The 9,266-nt window shown below is 36.7% G+C and overlaps 1 protein-coding gene across 2 annotated transcripts in view; it reads left to right on the top strand.

Annotated features, from left to right (window-relative positions):
• The first annotated feature begins 5,904 nt into the window (after positions 1-5,904).
• LOC23687802 (serine/threonine-protein kinase grp) overlaps positions 5,905-9,266 on the top strand; it is a 99,894-nt gene continuing 96,532 nt past the window's right edge. For both annotated transcript variants that reach the window (XM_011495399.2, XM_021846021.1), the window contains exon 1: positions 5,905-6,288. The gene's annotated coding sequence lies outside the window, so the exon portion shown is untranslated. The remainder of the gene's footprint in view (positions 6,289-9,266) is intronic.

The following is a 9,266-nucleotide window of genomic DNA, read 5'->3' as shown; positions in this document are numbered from 1 at the left end:
AAAAGCCGGCTTTTTGTACTAAAATATTGCCCAACACGCCGTTTTAATTCAAACTTCAGACAACTTCAAAATAGGGTTCTAAAGTGAGCATTTTCAAACGTCCGCCGGACCCGGCAGATCGAATCTGCCGCTTCGGCACTCGTTTTGAAAAGAGTTTTATTGCATCCGCCGGACCCAACGGATCGTATCCGTCGCTATGGCTGCTCCCTCTAAAGGTGAGCATTATATGCTTACTCGCCGCACCCGACAGCTCGAAACTGTCGCGGCTGCTCCCTTCTAAGGCAAGCATTTTTTTTTTTTTTTTGAACAGCCTGACCCGGTGGATCGCATCCACCGCTAAAGGCCCAAACGCAATGATAGCGGAACGGCAACGGAATGCGGAACCGGTTCGCCAGCATGAACTATGATCAGCTTGTCGACTCAGTGTTGATCTAATTTCATTCGTTGTCAGCTCAGTCGAGATGTTGTGATTCATGCTGGCGAACCGGTTCCGCATTCCGTTGCCGTTCCGCTATCATTGCGTTTGGGCCTTAAGGCAACTTCCCAGAAGTTTTACTTATTTGACTTACAGGTTTGATATCCTTTTTGTCATCCTTTCATCCTGACATCGAATATTGACATTCTTCTCTAATTCTTCAATGGAACTCTTCAAGATTCCATAATATTCTTCAAATATTTTTTTCTTACCGAATAAACTAAATTTCGTAACTCACAGAAGAACGTGGATTCTATCGTCGCCAATGTGGAACTTCCAGTCTTTACTGCTTGACAACTTGAATAATAACAATATTGTTCTTCATGGCTTGCTGTAAATGACAAATCACCACAGTTGATATTGTTAAATCAGCTAATAATGTGCCAAAAAGTTGAAGCACATTCAACATTTCGATGGTTTTGGAAGGAGAGCAAACATAAAAAGGCATCTTGCAAGCCTTCAAGCACCCGCATAATTATGAACCATACATCTACTGTTTCCCATTCAATCCACAACAATTAACAACAGTATTCGTATAATTTGGTGTAAACTTAAAAATTACAATAAACCAACAGTACCATAAACGGGTTTTACAGTTCGGGGAATGGTAATTGCACAAATTACAATGTGGGGAATAGGCGGTTAAGTTATGTAACCATTTAAAAATGCCGATTTTGTCGAACAAAGTTTTTTCAATACAATCTGCCAAACTGTTCACATACCTTCCATTTTTTGTCCAATCTACTGTAATCCAAACAGGTAGAGAATGGTTGAACTTTATAATTTAAATCAAAACAAATACTGTATACACTCCCGTGCATAAGTTTGGGTTCACCCCCTCAAAAACATACAAAAGTGTTCTGTCCATATCTCTGTGATGACACGTCCAATTGAAACTCTATAAGCCGCATTCGAAAGGCAAAGAGTTATTCTTACTTCGTATGTATTTTTCCAAAAACATTTTTTGAATTTTGTATACTAAATTTTTACTTAAAGTTGTTACATTTTCAAAAAACACACTGAAAATTCATATCTAATTTCCTCAGCATTGGGTCGACCAAAATTTTAAATCAATATGTCATTAGAATCGTAATCTTATATTCTTTGAAGACACCCCACGAAATTTCGGCGGAAAAATCTGGAAAGTATTCAAAATCAATGAAACAATCAGTCAAGCCATCGTGCAAAAGTTTGGGTTCACCTGAGCCGCACGCACATCATTTTTGTCAATACCTTTGCTGTTTTTCAACTGATTTTAATAGTTTAAAGCTTTTTTGAGTGCAAATAATGGAGCGTACATGGTTGGTTTGAGATTTCACAGATTTAAGTAAGTTCAGGTGAACCCAAACTTTTGCACGATACACCATACTGAGGGGTGAACCCAAACTTTTGCACGATGACTTGACTAACTGTTAAATTGATTTTGAATACTTTTAAGATTTTTCCGCCAAAATTTCGTGGGGTCTCTTCAAAGAATATAAGTTTACGATTCTAATGACACCTTGTTTTGAAATTTTGGTCGATCCAATGCTGAGGAAATTTGCTCTGTTTTTTTTCAGTGTGTTTTTTGAAAAATGTCACAACTTTATTTAAAAATTTAGTGTACAAAGTTCAAAGAATGTTTTTGGAAAAATACATACGAAGTAAGAATAACTCTTTGCCTTTCGAATGCGGCTTAAAAAGTTTCAATTGGAGGTATAATCACAGAGATATGGACAGAACACTTTTGCATGTTTTTTAGGGGGTGAACCCAAACTTATGCACGGGAGTGTATGTAATTATCGTTTAATTGTTAGGCATAGTATTTAACCCAAGAATTATCCCTGTTGTAATTAATCAATGAAAGATGAATGGATTTTATCTTTTATGCATTTTTATTCATATTAGAGCAATCACACTGTAAAACAGATTGCGTTTCTTATTACACCACTTTTTTCTGCTTTTTTTTTGCCGTTCCAAACTCTGGGGGTTCTTGCTCACACAATCCTGGGCCTTGGAAGCACAATTTCTCAGCTAAAAGATTACGGGAAGATCGGTAACGGTAATAATTTGTTGGTTTCATTTCTAGGTCACTGCAACAACACATCCTGGAAACAACAAATTGGTGCCCGTTAGAACTTGGATCTAAGTTACACGGAATAAATTCTTCTTACCTGAGAAATCTGGATATGAAAAGGGTCACTTGGGATCTAGCTCATAAGCCTTAAACCAGAGGGAAGAAGCTTGACCCGCATAGAAAAGTACATTTTGCAAAACATTCGTAACAGTATTTTACTTATTACTGGTAAGGTTAATGTATCACAAACAGTGAATTTTATGTTGAACAATACGGGACCCCAAGTTTTAGATTATAAAGAACAGTTTAAGTAATCCGTGCCATACGGTGACAATATGTTAGAGTGTCGTGATACAGGTAAATTGTATAGAGATGGAGGTTTCTAAGATATGGTAATAATGTATCCACACATTCTGGCAAATGGTTTTTATTCAAATTTGCGCAACATACTACCACAAGTACACTTCAGTGTATGTAACTTATTTTGAACAGTTTGGCAAACAGTACCACGCACTTGTATGTGTAGGGAATAAACATTTTACCGCTTTGCTTCACACGGTTAAAAAGAGTCAAAGAACCGTTGATTAAGTTTTACAAAGCAGAATTTTTTTGTTTCACTTGACTTTCACATATCTCAACTATGCGGTACATTCAAAAATGTATAACCGAAGGTACAAACAAAATTAAATGATGAATAAATTATATAATTTCCCATGTTTTGTTCGGTCTTTTATATCAACTTTTGTGAATAAAAGTTTAACAATTAGTGTGGAATGTTTTAAGCGTGTTTGTTTTGCTCCCGACAGAAAAAGCGAAAAAAAAAGTTTCGGTGCGAAAAAAGTGAAATAGAACAGAACGAGTCAAAGGTATTAAAATAAAGTGCAACGGGAATGTTCCTGCGCCTTCTCGAGAATAACAGCCCCGGCACCAAGTGTAAAATTGAAGTCTGCGATATTTAAGCATGCCTAATTACTGTTCGGGCCTGCTTGGACCAAATCTGATGCTTGTCGCGATGATTCGTCGCTGTGAGATTCATCGCTACTCGGTCACCAGCAAGCAAAAATCAGATTACTCACAGCAATCATTCAACGGACTACTTTTTCCATGAACAGGACCAGGTCAAAATCAACACGTGTGACTGCGGAACAATCAGGTAAGAGTTTGCTATTGTTGAATATTATTGAAAATATTGACTGTTTTGTTGTTTTTATTTCTATAGGATCTGGAACCTTTGGTAGAAAGAAAAGGCACCAATACTCGGTCAACGTTCAGCAACTCTTGCCATCGGAAACCGCGGAGCTTCTTGAAGTGATGTTAACCTTTAGTTCCCCCAACGTGGTGGAGTCGCGATCAACGGAAACCTTTCCGGAAATTGATTAACTTCAAGTCATTCGTAGCTCTTGTGCTTTACTATAATGAGTACTGATAAAAATGCAACTATTATTTACATTTCCATGTTGTTTCATTTATTTTATTAGTAGAATAAGAAAGAATAAAAACAGTACTGGAGAGGGTGAAAATATTATGTATCCGGAAGAAATCAAGACCAACATTTATTTATAATTATTGTTTTCTCGGGCCCCATGCGTCGCAGCTAATATGTGAATAGTGCGCTGTGTTCATAAAAATCTTAAGAATGCAGCGCCACACTAAAAAAACTGATTTCAAAATCGCGCGAGTTGAGGCGCGTCGCGAGTCTCACTGGCGCGATCCGGTTTGGTGGCGGTGCGACAATACTATGTAGCACCGTAAAACCTGGGAGGGAGAAACCAATACAAAATTTCTGTACGTCATAGTGAGCCGAGATTCCGCTGTCACGAACTGTCACTGTGAGCCCAGATCTCAAACATTGGACTAACATGGAAAAAGCGCGTAACTGATTAAAACACATTTTAGCATTTCATCAAAAGTGACAAAAATTGAATGAAAATCAATTCATACACAAAATGTAAGTAATGTCACGTGAGCACCTTCCAACTGATTGAATATAAAGAATTGAAAAACGCATCGTTTCACTTTTTCCAATGAAAATTATTATTTATTGCATAGAAAACTGTGCCCTTTTTCCATGTTTGTCAGGAAAGATCGAAAGTACACAACAAAAGAAGACTAGCGGTTTTCCCCAAGCCTGCCTTGATTGTTGTTGGCAAGCTGGAGTTATCTTGCAGTTCAGACAAACGTTGTTCTATATTTCGTGTGTAGTATCGGTGCCTCCCTCCCAGCGTAAAACAATCATTACACATACGTTATTTTTTTCAGCTTCGACTTTATAGTTCAACTATTTTAAAACTGTTTTCTTTACAGTGGACTGAGTGGAAAAATGGATAATATGTCTACAACTTGACAAACTGTAAACGAAAATTTTTGTTCGAGAAAATCGTCATTTTCAAATGGTGACATAACTTAACCGCCTATTTCCCGTATTGTTTTTTTCCCGGTTACTGTTCACCAAATTGTAAAAATCGTTTGCGGTAGTGTCGATTTATTGTTATTTTGGATGGTTTGCGAAATTATTGATGTATTGTTGGTAATAGTAGTGCACAGTACCGTATACAGTACGAATATAGTACTTGTTTATGCGGGGAATCCTTCTCAAATAAAGATCCGCCACTTGAAAATTTATTTCCACACGAGTTTTTTTTTCACTCCTCAACCAAACAAAACAAATGGCGAAATGATGAAAATATTGTAGGTACTTCGCTCACAAACACTTAAGCGAGCCACTGTTTGCCAAACTGTTAAAAATAGGTTGTATACGGTAGAATGTAAATGTGTTAGTGTTTTGCGATAATGACCGTTTCGCAGAATGTCAAGTAATAATTTTACCATTTCTTGGAGATTTGAAACTCCGTATAATTTTACAATATCTGGATAATATCTTTTATTGTTACTGTTTGGCATACATCACGCAAACCATTTTTAAACGTCTTAAGCCTTAGACTGAATACAGTTCAACATAAAATCAACTGTTCGGAGTACATTAACCTTAACAGATAAAAGTGATTAATTGTTTTGAATGTGAGGCGAATTGTGATTCTCTATGCGGGCAAGCAATCAGTGATTTGATTATGGATCATAAACATTAAACAAAACTCCGCATTCTGATTGCTCTCTCGATTCAAATCACCCGAAAATGAGTAAACACATGGAGATGTTGACTACGCTAAAAGTCGTCCCGTGCCATGGGCCTGATGGAAACAGCTATTGGTGCACGCAATGACAACCTCTGTGCATTATACCACCTCCGCTTGATGTGAAATTAAATTGAGCGTCCCATTCCTGGCAAATCTAAAAAGCTGGCAACGCTGGGCACAGCTCTGATTTGTACTAAAACAAGTCGAACGCACAAAATGTCAAACACGTTCAGACGGGCGCCGAACGAACGGACAAAAGCCGGCTAAATTTCATTTCCTCGTCGGAGTCTGTCGAATGCGGAGTGATTGCCGTGCGTTAAAAGTGCGTTTTTTTTTACCAAAGAAAAGAACTTTGTGGTTATTGTGGTGATTTTTGAACTTGATTACTGCTTAGTTAAGTGTAAAGTTTGGCTGTGAACTCCCGGAACAAAACCAGTGTGCAAGATCGCCAGAAAATTGTGAAAGTGGGCGTTGTTGAAGGACGAAACACGTTCCAGTTCTTCGGAAATCAAGACAAGAACAAGAAGAACTTCCAGCAGCAGAACAAGGAGATAATCCGAAATCGAAACAACACACACCTTTACCAGCAGAAGAGGAGCATAGGAATACTCCATTCGAAGAAGGTGAGAAAGAAGCGAAAAATCCACCCGAGAAAAGGCTCCGCTTTGTGATGTTGCTGCTGCTGCTGCTGGCTTCTGCTTCTCTGATATCCATCCATCCTCCATTCTTCGGTCACTCTCCTCCAACTCCCGTTCCGCTGAATTTTTGTATGAGTGTTGGTGCGATAGTGCTGAGGTTGTAGGGTAAGCTGGGGCAAAAGTATGTCGTTGCGTATATTTTACAGTAAGTTTAAGTATTGATTACCTTTCTGATATTTTCAAATAAGTTCATATTTTCAATGAAGTTTTTACTTAAATCAAAATGGTCTATAAAGACGCTTTTTCCTCGTTCCCGTTCATGATGATCCTAGTGAAACATTCTAGTGGCTTCAGTGAAAGCTTCAGAGACTGTTTCGCGATTATTCCCACAGGTTATTCAGAAATTTCTTCTCAGATTTCTCGAGGAAAATCTTGGGGAATTCTTCTAGTCATTTCTCCAAAGATTTGTTCTGGAATACTGTCATGGTCTCCTCCAAAAATTCTTCTAGGGATTCATCCACCAATCATAAATTCTATCAGCGATTTTTAAAAGGATGCTCAGAAAAGTTTTCCCAGAATTCGTCTCAGAAAATTCTTACGCACTCGGACGATACTACCTTCAATTATATCCACAGAGATTACTCAAAATATCATAGATGCTATCCCAGAATTACCTTTAGATATTTTCCACTGATTCTTCCACCGACTAATAAATTATAATGAATTATTATTCTTTTGTTACTCTAGGAGATCTTTCAAAGATTCTTACAGGAGCTTTTTTTTCAAGAAAAAATCACATATTTATTACAAAGTTTTATTGAAAATATTTTTAAGATTTTTTTTGTTCAACCCTAGAAGCTTTCGTACGCCGATTTGTCCAGCAAATTGTTATCATTTCCATGAGGATTTCACGGAGAAATTATTTATTAAATATAAAAAAAAAATTAAATCAAATTTTCATTTGAAAAATTGACATGATTGCTCATGGAGATAGTTTTGAAAATTGCATTTCAACCAAGGATTTCTGCAGTTCTTTCAAATATTTCTTAAGTAAAGTCTCCATGTATGCTTCAAAAGTTCGTTTCAGGTTTCACGCCTTTCAATACTACAACAATTATTCCAGCATTTCCTCCGATCATTCCTACACATATTTCGTCATGGATTCCATCAGGAAATCCAGAATATTGTCCAGAGAGGTTATTTTTTTAAGATATCTTCAGAGATTCTCTCTTAGGTACTTCAAGAAATTCTTCAAGCATTGCTCTAAGAAATTCTTTTCCAGGGGATACTTCTAGAATACTTTCAGGAACTCCTCCAGGGATCTCTCTAGTAATATTTTTAGGGATTTCTTCGCTTATTCACTCAAGAATTCATCCAGATTTTTTTTCCAGCGATTCCTCAAAGAAATTTTGTACAAGCACCTCTTGAGCCCTCCAACGCTGCTTCCTTTATTAATTTCAGGAAATAGCTATTTTTTTCAGTTATTCTACTTCAGATTTCTCCAAGAAAATCCACAAAGGTTTATTCTAGATTTTTGGATGAAATTCTTTCAAGGATTTTTCTATGAAACCCAACAAGAATCCCTTTAGGAGCTTTATCACGAATTCATGCAAAGTTTCTTCCAGGGGCCCATTCACAAATTTCATAACGCTGAAGGGGGTGGGTGGGTGTCCTCGTGATGTTACGGCTCATACACAAATTGTAAAATATTCATACAAATAGTGTTACGAGGGAGTGGGTGGGTGTCCAAAATGGTCATTTACGGCGTTATGAAATTTGTGAATGATCCCCCAGAAATTGCTTTCAAAATTCTGTGCAGTCAGATTCATACAATGAAATCTACTAAGAACTCTTCCAGGATGTGCCCAATAAATTAGATCAGGGACTCATCATAAAGTTACTACAAATATTTCTCTATGAAATTTCCCATCATTATTTTATGTAGAATTTACACCTGTAGGCCTTCCGAACATTTCTCGAGTAATTCTCGTGTTACTTTTCAAAAGCACTTATCCAACAAAGAGAGCCTTTTTTACTTTCTCTTTAATCAATAACTGAGCCACATTAACCTGCTCTATTCCGTTTTTTTTTTGTGTCAAACGTGTGAAAGCCAAGGACATTGTCTTTCGATCTATAGCGAAATACTTCCCAAAAGCTTTGGTATTGCACTGTTCGAAAGAGAGCGAGAGAGGAGATAATATCTCATAGTTACATCATGTACACATTATAGAATCGGTCTATCTCGAAAAATTTCTGAACGTTTCGTTGAAGAAATTCATGATGGATTCGCTGAGTTAATGTCTGTGATTATCCTAAAAAAGGATTCCAAGTCATTCGGAGAACTGGCGTTCGGCGAAACGACATTCAGATAAAGGTAGCACAGGTAAAATCCCTCCATAAATTTTTTTTTTCTTTTTTTTTTTTCTTTATTAGTATCATTCCAAACATTACATTCATTTCTTATATCTAGGTGTTCTGTGTTATTAGACAACACTATCATCCTAATTTGGTAAAACAAATTTAAGATGTTATTAACATTTTGTTAACAACATATTACATTTCATTTGCCGTAGCAGTTCAGATTTTTTACAGGTGAGTTGATTTCACCTGCTTGTAAGAGAAAAAAAAAACGCTTTGAATATACTTAACCTAACTTAACCTAAACATATAACGCATTAATCGTGGCAATAGAAGATTGTAACGATTTTTGCCTGAAATTATTAATTATTTTATTTGACATTTGTTCCAATGTTTCAACATTGGATATTCTATGTAACTCATTGGTACTATACCAGGGAGGAAGCCTCAGAATCATTTTCAAAATTTTATTTTGAATTCTCTGCAGAGCTTTCTTCCTGGTATTACAACAGCTAGTCCATATTGGTACAGCATACAACATGGCTGGCCTGAAAATTTGTTTGAATATCAAAAGCTTGTTCTTAAGACAAAGTTTTGATTTTCTA

The sequence above is a fragment of the Aedes aegypti genome, chromosome 2 (genome assembly GCF_002204515.2).
Source record: "Aedes aegypti strain LVP_AGWG chromosome 2, AaegL5.0 Primary Assembly, whole genome shotgun sequence".
NCBI lineage: Eukaryota > Metazoa > Arthropoda > Insecta > Diptera > Culicidae > Aedes > Aedes aegypti.
Note: the sequence above shows the minus strand (reverse complement) of the source record. Positions and strands in the feature narration are given on the sequence as shown.